Genomic DNA, 16,011 nt, shown 5'->3' with positions numbered 1-16,011 from the left:
CTGCCAAGAGAGGGCTGCCCACAAAACTCATGGACCAGGCAAGGAGGGCATTAATCAGAGAGGCAACAAAGAGACTAAAGATACACCTAAAGGAGCTGCAAAGCTCCACAGCGGAGATTGGAGTATCTGTCCATAAGACCACGTTAAGCCGCACTCTCCACAGAGCTGGGCTTTACAGAAGAGTGGCCAGAAAAAAAGCTATTGCTTAAAGGAAAAAAATAAGCAAACACGTTTGGTGTTCACTAAAAGACATGTGGGAGACTCCCCAAACATATGGAAGAAGGTACTCTGGTCAGATGAGACTAAAAAGTTGTTTTTTGGCCATCAAGGAAAATGCTATGTCTGTCGCAAACCTAACACCTCCCATCACCCCGAGAACACCATCCCCACAGTGAAGCATGGTGGTGGCAGCATCATGCTGTGGGGATGTTTTTCCATCGGCAAGGACTGGGAAACTGGTCAGAATTGAAGGAATGATGGATGGCGCTAAATACAGGGAAATTCTTGAGGAAAACCTGTTTCAGTCTTCCAGAGATTTGAGACTGGGACGGAGATTCACCTTCAAGCAGGACCATGACCCTAATTATAAGGTTAAAGCAACACTTGAGTGGTTTAAGGGGAAACATTTAAATGTCTTGGAATGGCCTAGTCAAAGCCCAGACCTCAATCCAATTGAGAATCTGCTGTATGACTTAAAGATTGCTTGACACCACCACTGTGTAGCTGTACACTATATTGCAGTGCGGTGCCAATGTCTACTCTAAACAGCTCGCACATCTAAATGCCGCGGATTGCTCGGTAGTTGAGCGAAGGCTTAAGACATGCAGTTGAATGTCTTGAACGTCCAATGCAGCAGGGTATTGTGTGGAAGTACTAAGATCAACAGGTGGTGATGTTGTGTTGAACTGCATCTATAGAAGTTGTTCGTGGGCAGGGGAGGGTGCGGGTTGTGTGGTATCAACAATAACAAGCATTTCAATTACATTACTAGTATTAGTAGACCGATGTAGATACATTTTATCAGCATCTCTGTCACGTTCCTGACCTTATTTTCCCTTGTTTTGTATTTATTTAGTATGGTCAGGGCGTGAGTTGGGGTGGGTTGTCTATGTGTGTTTTTCTATGTTGGTTTGTGTTCGGCCTGGTATGATTCTCAATCAGAGGCAGCTGTTAATCGTTGTCCCTGATTGAGAATCATACTTAGGCAGCCGGGGTTTCACGTGTGGTTTGTGGGTGTTTGTTGCCGTGTTAGTGTTTTTTCACCACACGGTACTGTTTCGGTTTTCTGCACATCGTTTATTGTTTTTGTATTTCAGTGTTCAGTTCGGTTTTAATAAATCATCATGAGCACTTACCACTCTGCATATTGGTCCGATCCTTCTCGCCTCTCCTCGTCCGATGAGGAGGACAAAATAGACAATCGTTACAATCTCTGCGTTGGCAAAAAAGGTAGTTGTATTATTAAGAACAGTATCTCGCAGGATTCAATAGTTGGAATTTGTAAGAGATGTTTTTGCACTGTCCCTTTCCATGTGATTGTCATTCTAATTATCTGTACAAAACAGAAATCTGATAATACTTGTAGAATATAAAAATACTTGCTTGATATATGTTTTCCAGTTTCTTGAAATACTTTGCAAATGCAACTTATTTCTATGTAAAAACTGAAGTGGTCTAGACTCAAGTTAGAAATGTTGGTAAACACTTTAATACATTCAGTTTTAATTTTTTTCACAAAAGTAGTGCACTGGGCCTTTACTAGTCCTGTATTAGAGCAGCGCCAAAGTGCTTCCCGTGGCTATGGTTGGAAGCCCTAAGGTTAAGTCCATTAAAAAACTTTTTTTTGTGCATAAATCATACAGTATGAGAGTTTGGTATAGCCTACTAGGCATGTTATCTACTTTTTACATCTAGAAACACCTTATGCAACCATGGAGGACATCCCAAATGCTATTTAATTTAGGTCATGGTATACTCAAGACAGTCATATTAACCATGTACTTTCTTGATTATTTTGTAATAGGTTCAAGTGGCACATATGGTCCAGATTAACTCAACTTTTGCACCAGGTACCTGCTTTTTTTCAGTAAAGGATTTAACACCTGAAACAAAGCTAAAACATCAAATTATCTTTATTCTTATTATTTTTCATAATCTATCCTCAATGTTTAATTTCCTTATTTTTTATGCTTATATGTGCTATTCATATGACTGGTGCTACTATTGTTTTATTAAGCTCTGGTAACTAACTGCAGTTGAGATTGCCCAGGTAACTCCTTCGTTGCTAGAGCAGCCAAATCATGAAGCAGAACAGTGATAGCCATTAGTTTGCATGGGCATTCAAGTTGGGTATCATTATCTCAGTATTTACTTCACACTTCTTCTAATCTAGACCAATTTTGTGGCTTTGATGTTGTGGCCCCAGAGTTTTAGTTCCAGGTAATCACTTTTGTTATGGGAAGAGAGATGCAGTACTTCGAAGCCAACATGCTTAATTGCTAATACCTTAATTAATTCAAGCCTCAACATTTTTATCAAGTCAAAGATTATTGCTCGCTTACACAGATTTGCAGGTGTTTATAACAGGTGCAGTGAAGTGCTTATAGCTGCAACAGTACAGTAGAACTAGTTCTAGCTAACCATGACGCCGGAGGAGATGGCTGCCATTTTACGGGCTCCTAACCAATTGTGCTATTGTGTTTTTTTGTGTTATTTGTAACTTATTTTGTACATAATGTTTCTAACACCATCTCTTATGACCGAAAAGAGCTTCTGGATATCAGGACAGCGATTACTCACCTTCGTACTGGACAAAGATTTTTTCATTAACGAGTAGGACGCAAAGGATTTACTTCAGACACTGAACAAGGCCCACATCCTTGTCATTCGCATGAAGAAGAGACAGAGATATTGGGGACATATGTCAGAGTGCCTTGTAAGGATCCGACAGCAAGTGGGTAATCCGCCTCTACCATCAGTCCTATTAGGCAATGTGCAATCATTGGATAATAAATTGGATGAGATCCGATTAAGACTATCCTACCAACGGGACATTAAAAACTGTCAAATCTTACATTTCACCGAGTCGTGGCTGAACGACGACATGGATAACATACAGCTGGCTGGGTGTTCAATAAATTGGCAAGATAGAACAGCTGCCTCTGGTTAGACAAGGGGTGGTGGCGGTCTGTGTCTATTTGTAAATAACAGCTGGTGCACAAAATCGAATATTAAGGAAGTCAGGGTTTTGCTCGCCTGAGGTAGAGTATCTCATTATAAGCTGAAGACCACACTATTTACCGATAGAGTTTTCATCTATATTTTCCGTAGCTGTCTATTTACCACCCCAAACCGATTCTGGCACATTCAATGAGCTGTATAAAGCCATAAGCAAACAAGAAAATGCTCATCCAGAGGCTGCGTTCCTAGTGGCTGGTGACTTTAATGCAGGAAAACTTAAATCCGTTTTACCTCATTTCTACCATGACGTTACATGTGCATCCAGAGGAAAAAAACTTGGGGAAAAAACGCCTTTACTCCACACACAGAGACGTGTGCAAAGCTCTCCCTTGCCCTCCATTTGGCAAATCTGACCATAACACTATCCTCCTGATTGCGGCTTGCAAGCAAAAACTAAAGCAGGAAGTACCAGTGACTCGATCAATACAGAAGTGGTCAGATGACGCAGATGCTAAGCTACAGGACTGTTTTGCTAGCACAGACTGGAATATGTTCCGGGATTCTTCCGATGGCATTGAAGAGTACACCACATCTGTCACTGGCTTTGTCAATAAGTGCATCGATGACGTTGTCCCCTTAGTGACCGTACGTACAAACCCCATCCAGAAGCCATGGATTACAGGCAACATCCGCACTGAGCTAAAGGGTAGAGCTGCTGCTTTCAAGGAGTGGAACTCTAACCCGGATGCTTATAGGAAATCCCGCTATGCCCTCCGACGAACCATCAAACAGGCAAAGCATCAATACAGGACTAAGATTGAATCGTACTACACCGGCTCCAACGCCCGTCAGATGTGGCAGGGCTTGCAAACTTTTACGGACTACAAAGGGAAGCACAGGCGCGAACTGCCCAGTGACACGAGCCTACCAGACAAGCTAAATTACTTCTATGCTTGCTTCAAGGCCAGCAACACTGAAGCATGCATGAGAGCAACAGTTGTTCCGGACAGCTGTGTGATCATGCTCTCAATAGCCGATGTAAGACCAATATTCACAAGGTCAATATTCACAAGGCCGCAGGGCCAGATGGATTACCAGGATGTGTACCCTGAGCATGCGCTGACCAACTGGCAAGTGCCTTCACTGACATTTTCAACCTGTCACTGACCGAGTATATAATACCAACATGTTTCAAGCAGACCACCATAGTCACTGTGCCCAAGAACACCAAGGTAACCTTCCTAAATGACTACCGACCCGTAGCACGCACGTCTGTAGCCATGAAGTGTTTTGAAAGACTGGTCACGCTCACATCAACACCATGACACCAGAAACCCTTGACCAATTACAATTTACATAACGCCCCAACAGATTCACAGATGAAGCAACCTTTATTGCACTCCACACTGCCCTTTCCCACCTGGACAAAAGGAACACTTTAGGTTGAAGTTGGAAGTTTACATACACTTAGGTTGGAGTCAATAAAACTCGTTTTTCAACAACTTCACAAATTACTTGTTAACAAACTATAGCTTTGGCAAGTCGGTTAGGACATCTACTTTGTGCATGACACAAGTCATTTTTCCAAAAATTGTTTACAGACAGATTATTTCACTGTATCACAATTCCAGTGGGTCAGAAGTGTACATACACTAAGATGACTGTGACCTTTAAACAGCTTGGAGAATTCCAGAAAATGATGTCATGGCTTTAGAAGCTTCTGATAGGCTAATTGACATAATTTGAGTCAATTGGAGGTGTACCTGTGTATGTATTTCAAGGCCTACCTTCAAACTCAGTGCCTCCTTACTTGACATCATGGTAAAATCAAAAGAAATCAGCCAAGACCTCAGAAAAATTGTAGACCTCCACAAGTCTGGTCCATCCTTGGGAGCAATTTCCAAACGTCTGAAGGTACCACGTTCATCTGTACAAACAATAGTACGCAAGTATAAACACCATGGGACCACGCAGCCGTCATACCGCTCAGGAAGGAGACGCGTTCTGTCTCCTAGAGATGAATGTACTTTGGTGCGAGAAGTGCAAATCAATCCCAGAACAGCAAAGGACCTTGTGAAGATGCTGGAGGAAACAGGTACAAAAATATCTAAATCAACAGTAAAATGAGTCCTATATCGACATAACCTGAAAGGCCGCTCAGCAAGGAATAAGCCACTGCTCCTAAACCGCCATAAAAGCCAGACTACAGTTTGCAACTGCACATGGGGACAAAGATCATACTTTTTGGAGAAATGTCCTCTGTTCTGATGAAACAAAAATAGAACTGTTTGGCCATAATGACCATCGTTATGTTTGGAGGAAAAGGGGGGAAGCTTGCAAGCCGAAGAACACCATCCCAACTGTGAAGCACGGGGGTGGCAGCATCATGTTGTGGGGTGCTTTGCTGCAAGAGGGACTGGTGCACTTCACAAAATAGATGACATCATGAGGAGGACAATTATTATGGATATATTGAAGCAACATCTCAAGACATCAGTCAGGAAGTTAAAGCTTGGTCGCAAATGGGTCTTCCAAATGGACAATGACCCCAAGCATACTTCCAACGTTGTGGCAAAATGGCTTAAGGACAACAAAGTCAAGGTATTGGAGTGGCCATCACAAAGCCCTGACCTCAATCCTATAGAAAATTTGTGGGCAGAACTGAAAAAGCGTGTGCGAGCAAGGAGGCCTACAAACCTGACTCAGTTACACCAGCTTTGTCAGGAGGAATGGGCCAAAATTCAACTTATTGTGGGAAGCTTGTGGAAGGCTACCCAAAACGTTTGACCCAAGTTAAATAATATAAAGGCATTGCTACCAAATACTAATTGAGTGTATGTAAACTTCTGACCCACTGGGAATGTGATGAAAGAAATAAACGCTGAAAGAAATCATTCTCTATACTATTATTCTGACATTTACATTTTTTTAAATGAAGTGGTGATCCTAACAGGGAATTTGACAGGGAATAAGACAGGGAATTTGTACTAGGAGTAAATGTCAGAAATTGTGAAAAACTGAGTTTAAATGTATTTGGCTAAGGTGTATGTAAACTTCCGACTTGAACTTGATGTAATAATACTATTCATTGACTGCAGCTCAGCATTCAACACCATAGTGCCCTCAAATCTCATCACTAAGCTACACTGGGACTAAACACCTCCCTTTGCAACTGGATCCTGGACTTACAGCCGCCCCCAGGTGTTAAGGGTAGGTAACAACACATCTGCCACGCTGATCCTTAACACGGGAGCCCCTCAGGGGTGCTTGCCATTCCCCTCCTGTACTCCCTGATCACCCATGACATCATGGCTGAGCACGCCCCCATTCTCATCGACGGGGCTGTAGTGGAGCAGGTTGAGAGCTTCAAGTTCATTTGTGTCCACTTCACCAACAAACTAACATGGTCCAAACACACCAAGACAGTTGTGAAGAGGGCACTATAATGCCTATTCCCCCTCAGGAGACTGACATTTTTTGGCATGGGTCCTCAGATCCTCAAAAGGTTCTACAGCTGCACCATTGAGAGCATCCTGACTGGTTGCATCAACACCTGGTGTGGCAACTGCTCTGCCTCCAACCACAAAGCACTACAGAGGGTAGTGCGTACGGCCCAGTACGTCACTGGGGACAATCTTCCTGCCATCCAGGACTTCAAATATCAGGCGGTGTCAGAGGAAGGCCCTAAAAATTGCCAAGACTCTAGCCACTCTAGTCATAGACTGTTCTTCCTGCTACTACGCATGGCACCTCACAGCAAGCGGTACCGGAGCGCCAAGTCTCGGTCCAAAAGGCTTCTTAACAGCTTCTACCCCCAAGCCATAAGACTCTTGAACAGCTAATCAAATGGCTACCAGAACAATTTGCATTGACCCCCCCCCCCCCCCCCCCCCCAGTGTGCAAAGCTGTCATTAAGGCAAAATGTGGCTATGTGAAGAATCTAAAAAATAATATATATTTAGATGTGTTTAACACTATTTCGGTTACGACATGATTCCTTATGTGTTATGTCATAGTTTTGATGTCTTCGCTATTATTTTACAATGTTGAAAATAGTAAAAATATAGAAAAACCCTTGAATGAGTAGGTGTTATAAAACTTTTGACAGGTAGTGTATTTATATATTCTTAATTCCATTCCTTTACTAGATTTGTGGGTAATGTTGTGTAATTGTTAGATATTACTTGTTAGATATTACTGCACTGTCGGAGCTAGAATCACAAGGATTTCGCTACACCCGCAATAACATCTGCTAAACACGTGTTCTGTGTGACCAATAACATTTGATTTGATGCTGACATTGTGATGTTTTTGAAGATTGGAAATCTTGATTACATGAACGCTCTTGAAACTGCATTTGTAATCTGCATCTGAAAGTGCATCTGATCTTATGGCAAGGTTCAGAAATACGTTCCAGAATGAGGGAAAGAAACTTTCTGCATATTTGTTTAGACTGAACAAACTGCTGCACAGTGTGTTTTGCAAAGTTGGAATTGAACTGTCTGAGATGAATAGCAAATGCATTGAACAGGTTGTGAGAGGTGCACTGTCACATGACATGGTTGAGCTTTGCATACGGATGACCTAAAAGCTGCGTGATCCACCAACCTTCTCTGAGCTGCTTCACGAGGTAAGGGAGAAGGAAGATATGATTCAAGACAGGACTGTTCCCACATGTGTTGTGATGTCATCAGCTGTCACTCCAGTTGTTGCTGCACCGACAGAAGTCATGAAGCTGCTGAAGGAAGAACTGAATGGTTTGAAAACTGATATGACTCGTCTTAGTTCTGCTGCTGTCACCACAGGTAAGCCTGACACGCTCTCTCAGAAGACAGATTCCGCATTCAAAGGCAGAAGGAAGAACGCTGATCCATCTCAAGGTTCCACTAAGGATGAAAGCCGACCTGGTATCTTATGCTATACATGTGGAGAGGATGGACACTTGAAATGAGACTGCGAGGGCAAAGAAAATCGGAGGAAAGTCAACAAGTGTCTCATTAGCCAGAAACAGTCAATGGGAAACTATAGCCGGACCCAGTAAAGGAGCAGCCTGCTGTCCCCGTGAAGCCTTAGCTCAGAGCAATACCCCTATGATGGCTTTTTGTTGTTTAAGTTGGAGTTTTCAGGATCAGTAGTGGGGGTAACAGAGACCATAGAAGCACTTGTGTTGGTTTGTCCAGGCCCGGCCATGAAAGGTAAAGTCTCTATACTGTTTGGTACAAACACTTCTGTGGTGAGAAGGCTGATGATGGCCTGCAAAGTGAAAGAAAGTGGTTTCTTGAGCACACTATGAGTTCATTCTGTTATCAAATAGGCTGAGAGAGATCCCAACTGATATTGATGACAAGAAAAAAGGAACACTATGGTTTTCACAAACAAAACCTGTAACATTGCTCCCTGGTGGACTAGCAAGAGTCCCCCGGAATTCTGAAGTTTCCTGGATCACCTTGTACTCAGACCATTTTGGTAGATAGGCCTGAAGAATCCCAGTGTCCAGAAAATTCCCAGTTTTCAGAAGAACTTCTTGTGAGACCTGAAATTCAGATGTCTACGGTTGTGTCATCTAGAAGAATAACAGTTATAGTCCGGAATGTATCGTCAAGGGAGATAACCTTAAAATGTGGCATGGCCATTGCTTACCTGTTTCCCGTAGATGTAGCCCCTGTTCCTGCTGCCCCGAAGGGGATTAAGTGCAATTTACCTGAGAAGCTGACTCCTTCATCCAACTTCGGTGACTCACCTTTATCTGAAGAATGGAAGAGGAGGTTAACTGACAAGATGATGGAATGAAAATAAGTTCTCAACTCATGAGTTTGACGTTGATTGTGCCAAGAGTACTCGCCACACAATTAGAGTCACTGATGACACAGCGTTTAGGGAGAGGTCTCGACGGCTGTCCCCAGCTGATGTGGAAGATATAAGGAAACATCTGAAGAACCTGAAAGATGCTGAAATCATCTCTCCGTCGAGAAGCCCCTATGCGTTGTCAATTGTAGTGGTGAGGAAGAAGAACGGAAACATACGGATGTGTGTGGATTACAGAACGCTCAACAGATGTACAGTTTATGACCACTACACCGTTCCACGAATTGAAGATGCCCTGCCCAGTTTGAATGGAAACAAATGGTTCAGCGTGTTGGATCTCAGAAGTGGATTTTTACAAAGAGAAGACTGCTTTCATATGTCCTGCTGGATTCTATCAGTTTGAGAGGATGCCACAGGGTGTGTCAGGAGAACCAGCAACTTTCAACGTGTTAAAGAACAGACCATTGGAGACATGAACCTACTTGAAGTTCTAGTGTACTTAGATGACCTGATAGTGTTCGGAAAGACAATGGAAGAACACGAAAAGAGAGGCTTCCCAAGATGTTGGATTGCTTGAAATAAAAAGGACTGAAGTTGTCTTTGGACATGTGTCAATTCTGCCGAACGTCAGTTGACTATGTGGGACACATAGTATCCCAGGAGGGAGTGGCTACAGACCCATCGAAGATCGAAGCAGTAACCACATGGCCGAGACCAGACACTTTGTCTACTCTACATTCTTTTCTCGGATTCTGTGGGTATTATAGAATATTTGTGAAAGACTACTCAAAAGTAAGTTACCCTTTGAATCAACTCCTGCATGGTTACCTTCCCTCAGCCAAGAAAGGAAGAAAGCCCAAGGAAAAAACAGATGAAGTGTACTTCAAGCCCTCTGAACCCCTGAAATGGCTGAGAAACTGAAGGAAAGCCTCACTAAAGCTCCGGTGCTGGCTTTTGCAAACCCTCAACAGTCATATGTTGATGGAAGCAGTGAAGGGTTAGTTGGAGTATTGTGCCAAGAAGACAAGGATCAACATCTGCATCCAGTTGCATTTGTCAGTCAAAGTTTATCCCCTTCTGAGTGCAATTACCCTGTTCATAAATTAGGATATCTAGCATTAAAGTGGGCCGTAGTTGACAAACTGCACAATTACCTGTACAAAACAAGGTTTGAAGGGGAGAACCGACTACAATCTGTTGACACGTGACTAGTTTCATGAAACTAGATGCATGTCACGCATCACTACTTCACAGGAGAGCCATTTGAACATAAACTTATTTTTTAATCAAAATGCGTTTTTTTGGCAGAAATGCCTTCTGGAACATGTGAACTTTCATGTGCCTTAATAAAAAACTGGTATGCCATCTGTAAATATGAATACAATTGTTAAATTACGAGCCTAGTTGGTTAAGCCACAGATAAAGACAGCAAAATTCCCACTAGCCATGATTGGCTGAGATAATGAGTGGGCTGACAAGCCGAGAGATGAGTTCAGATTGGTCTGCCATGTAGCGAGCTTCTGTCTATTTGAGCTGGTCAGTATGTGTAGGTAATCCTGTCTAACGCTGCTTTAAAAAATATATATATCCGTAGTAAAACTGCATACTTGTTATTCTCCACTTTCTGGAGGACCGAGTTTAGAAATCAGTGGAATTAGAGCATGATAGCTAAGGGGATGGAGAAAACACCTGTCTCCGGATTACATCTTCAAACTAATGGCAACCATGGCATCCGTGACAGAGAGGGAGAAGCTTCCATCCATGTATACGGGTAAGATAGTCTAGCTAGCTACATTTTCAGCTATTTCACGATTCTAATTTTGTCAGAAAGTTGTTTTCATTTCAAGTTAAAGTGTAATGTTAACTAGCTAGCTAAGGTTAGCTGGCTGGCTCGCTAGCTAACGTTACAGTGGTTCCTCAATTAAAAGTTTTGAGATTATGCCATGGGATTTAGAGGTCATTTGTGGTTTAGTACGTTGCCCTGCGTGACTGCTTTAATGCTCCAGACCACTGCAAGGGGGAGTTAGAGCACTGATTATGCTCGTGGGTCCCAAGGCGCTAATATATCTCTAACTGACAATGAATGGGCGATATAAACCAAATAGAAACTGATAATTGTGCACGACTTCCAAATTTAATTCCAATGAACTGAATGAGGAGGATGAAGGTGATTGAATTTAGAACAATAGTGTAAGAATTGCTATTCCGCTGTCCTGCACGCACACCCGAAAAGAGACACTTATTTTTTTGTTTCTACTTGGCCAGAAGAAGTTGTAACTGGATTGTAGTGTATTACTCACTAAAACTGTTGTTACACTAAGGTTTTTATTCTAAGAGAAACTAAAATAACCGGGATGCCATGTATTATAGTCTCTAAAAGGAAAAATATTACCTCCGTCTCTTTCGCATTTTGCTTTCATAATGCATCCTTATTTACAAAGTGATTATTATTTTTATTAGATATTCTCACAGAGCAGATTTGCTCCAACGAAAAATGCCCCTTAGATACTGTATGAATTCGAAGGGCAGAAATGATTAAATATTAAAGCATTAGACCTCTCACTAAAGATGTCAGTCATGCAAAAGTTATACTTAAATCCGAACTGGATTTAACAAAAAATGACATGAAAAACGCACATTTTTAAATCACAAACTCTAAAAGTAATTTGAAAGGTAGATACAAATTATTTGTGACATTGTGGTTACAATAAAGAATGTAAACAAGATGCTGTGTGTTTATTTACAGTAGTGATGGACAGCTGGAGGCATTTTGAAAACAGGGTTTCAAACACTTGTTTTTCACAAGTGTACTGTAGCAGGTGTAGCCCAAACAGTTCTTCATCAATATCTTTATGCTTTCATTAATAAAATAACAAGAAAAAATACATTCAAAATGCAGATGTTTATTTAAACTACATTTTAGTTCCAGCTCCACGACCACGGGTAAAACCTTGCTGAGATGATCAACGTATTGGTTGCATTGTTGTATCGTCAACTTCAAGCCAAAAGGTCTTGGCAGATTTACGGATTAATGTTTTCAGTTGATGCCAAACAAGATCGGGTTAGATCGGGTTTAAATCAGGAGACCTACATGTAGAGATGAAAAAATATTTTCAGATATACAGTGGGCCTACCGTAGGTGTTGTAGGTCTTTTATTTATTTATATTTATTTTACTACATAAAGGTCTACTTAGTCTGCTGGCATCTTGACCCAGTTTATGCCCTCATTTGCAATGCAAACCCGGGCAGCAGTGTGTTTTGGGTCATTGTCTGCATTTGGAGAAAAAAAAAGACATTTAGCCTAACAACCAACATTAGGTACAATACTAGAAATATACATGCAAATAGGCCTAAACATAACAAAATATCGCTATAATCCTACCTTGAAAGAAACTATGTGGTCCCAGAAACACCTCTCTGACATAGGGTCCAGCATATCTCTTGATAATTTCTTCCTCAAAGAAATCTCGAGCCAGGATACCTGAAAAAGGAGGCAACAGTGAATTATTGTGCAACACATAGCAGTCCGTGAGGTGTAGACTACAATATTTTATGTACCTTTAGCTTTTTAAATAGCTAAACTTACCATCAAAAATCAAATATGAGCCTGGTCCCTGGTGAGAAATTGATTCTATATTGCTTGACACAGTGATGAAAATAATCATGGCCTCTAAACCTTCAAGCTGCATACTGGACCCTATTCCAACTAAAGCCTCTCTTGAAAAAGCCAAACCTTGACCCAGAAAATAGAAAAAACTATCGGCCTATATCAAATCTCCCATTAATCTCAAAAAGTTTAGAAAAAGCTATTGTGCAGCAACTCACTGCCTTCCTGAAGACAAACAATGTATACGAGAAGCTTCAGTCTGGTTTTAGTCCGCATCATAGCGTGGTTTTAGACCGCACTGAGACTGAACTTGTGAAGGTGGTAAATTACCTTTTAATGGCGTCAGACCGAGGCTCTGCATCTGTCCTCGTACTCCTAGACCTTAGTGCTGCATTTGATACCATCGATCACCACATTCTTTTGGAGAGATTGGAAACCCAAATTGGTCTACACGGACAAGTTCTGGCCTGGTTTAGATCTTATCTGTCGGAAAGATATCAGTTTGTCTCTGTTGATCGTTTGTCATCTGACAAATCAACTGTACATTTGTGTTCCTCAAGGCTCCGTTTTAGGACCACTATTGTTTTCACTATATATTTTACCACTTGGTGATGTCGTTTCGGAAACATAATGTTAACTTCACTGCTATGAGCATGACACACAGCTGTACATTTTGATGTACAAAATTGCCCTCCCTGGAAGCCTATGTTTCAGCCATAAGGAAGTGGATGGCGGCAAATGTTCTACTTTTAAACTCGGACAAAACAGAGATGCTAGATCTAGGTCCCAAGAAACAAAGAGATCTTCTGTTAAATCTGACAATTAATCTTGATGGTTGTACAGTCGTCTCAAATAAAACTGCGAAGGACCTCGGCGTTACTCGGGACCCTGATCTCTCTTTTGACGAACATAAAAAGACTGCGTCAAGCTTTTTTCTACGTAACATTGCAAAAATCAGAAACTTTCTGTCCGAAAATGATGCATAAAAATTTTGCCATACTTTTGTCACTTCTAGGTTAGACTACTGCAATGCTCTACTTTCCGGCTAAACTTCAGTTAGTGCTAAACACGGCTGCTAGAATCTTGACAAGAACCAAAAAATGTGATCATATTACTCCAGTGCTAGCCTCTCTAAACTGGCTTCCTGTTAAGGCTAGGGCTCATTTCAAGGTTTTACTGGTAACCTACAAAGCATTACATGGGCTTGCTCCTACCTATCTTTCCGATTTGGAAAGATAGGTAGGTTTAGTCTGTCCCAGGAGTGTGAAGGTGAATGGAAAGGCACTGTGGCAACGAACCGCCCTTGCTGTCTCTGCCTGGCCGGTTCCCCTCTTTCCACTGGGATTCTCTGCCTCAAACCCTATCAAATCAAATGTATTTATAAAGCCCTTCTTACATCAACTGATATCTCAAAGTGCTGTACAGAAACCCAGCCTAAAACCCCAAACAGCAAGCAATGCAGGTGCAGAAGCACAGTGGCTAGGAAAAACTCCCTAGAAAGGCCAGAACCTAGGAAGAAACCGACAGAGGAACCAGGCTATGAAGGGTGGCTGTGCCGGGTGGAGATTATAACAGAACATGGCCAAGATGTTCAAATGTTCATAGATGACCAGCAGGGTCAAATCATAAGAATCACATTGGATGTCGAGTGTGCAACAGGTCAGCACCTCAGGAGTAAATGTCAGTTGTCTTTTCATAGCCAATCAGTCAGAGTATCTCTACTGCTCCTGCTGTCTCTAGAGAGTTGAAAACAGCAGGTCTGGGACAGGTAGCACGTCCGGTGAACAGGTCGGGGTTCCATAGCCGCAGGCAGAACAGTTGAAACTGGAGCAGCAGCATGGCCAGGTGGACTGGGGGCAGGAAGGAGTCATCGGAAGGAGTCATCTGTGAAACCTATTCTTAAAACATTTTAATAATGGATTTAACGGTGCTCCGTGGGATGTTCAAAGTTTGATATTTTTTTATAGCCCAACCCTGAACTGTACTTCTCCACAATTTTGTCCCTGACCTGTTTGGAGAGCTCCTTGGTTTTCATTGTGCTGCTTCCTTGGTGGTGCCCCTTGCTTAGTGGTGTTGCAGACTCTGGGGCCTTTCAGAACAGGTGTATATATACTGAGATCATGTGACAGATCATGTGACACAGATTGCACACAGGTGGACTTTATTTAACTAATTATGTGACTTCTGAAGGTAATTGGTTGTACCAGATCTTATTTAGGGGCTTCATAGCAAAGGGGGTGATTACATATGCACGCACCACTTTTAAATTTTTTATTTTTGAGAATCTTTTGAAACAAGTTATTTTTTCATTTCACTTCACCAATTTGGACTATTTTGTGTATGTCCATTACATGAAATCGAAATAAAAATCAATTTAAATTACAGGTTGTAATGCAACAAAATAGGAAAAACGCCAAGGGGGGTGAATACTTTTGCAAGCACTTTATTTTTTGCATTATTAGGCCTACTTTACAGTATTGTAGCCTACTGTACCTGTTCATTTTCCAGGGCTTTCGCTTTTGGTGTAACACAGGCATCTGATAATAGTTTTTGCGAATAGCACTGTCTGTGACCAAAATCCCCAAGTCTTCCAGTATTTTTGAAATGTCTTCAATAGATTTTCCGTTCCTCCTGAAAGCACTAATCGGCTCACTTAAGTGAATAGATATCCTAGTCATGGTGCTACAATATGTTGTTACAGCATAATCAAAGTGATGATAATCGTCGATCTACTGTATACTAGTGGCCTAATGTAACCTGAAAGTCATACCTTTCCACTACTCCTCACCTGACCCAAACTCCACCCTTAATACAGTTACCATTCAAAAACGAGCTGTTTATCTAAAAAAAAAAATGTGACCAAAGAGAACAGGCGAAATAGACATCGTTAGGACTATAACCACCAGCTTCTTTCTATGTTGCTACCCATTCCAGGGTTAGTGCTGTAACCACCAGCTTCTTTCTCTGGTGCTACCCATTCCAGGGTTAGTGCTGTAACCACCAGCTTCTTTCTCTGGTGCTACCCATTCCAGGGTTAGGACTGTAACCACCAGCTTCTTTTTATGGTGCTACCCGTTCCAGGGTTAGGACTGTAACCACCAGCTTCTTTCTCTGGTGCTACCCGTTCCAGGGATAGGACTGTAACCACCAGCTTCTTTCTCTGGTGCTACCCATTCCAGGGTTAGGACTGTAACCACCAGCTTCTTTCTTTGGTGCTACCCGTTCCAGGGTTAGGACTGTAACCACCAGCTTCTTTCTATGGTGCTACCCGTTCCAGGGTTAGGACTGTAACTACCAGCTTCTTTCTATGGTGCTACCCGTTCCAGGGTTAGGACTGTAACCACCAGCTTCTTTCTCTGGTGCTACCCATTCCAGGGTTAGGACTGTAACCACCAGCTTCTTTCTATGGTGCTACCCG

This window comes from Salvelinus namaycush, chromosome 10 (assembly GCF_016432855.1).
Source record: "Salvelinus namaycush isolate Seneca chromosome 10, SaNama_1.0, whole genome shotgun sequence".
NCBI classification, from domain to species: Eukaryota; Metazoa; Chordata; class Actinopteri; order Salmoniformes; family Salmonidae; genus Salvelinus; species Salvelinus namaycush.
Note: the sequence above shows the minus strand (reverse complement) of the source record.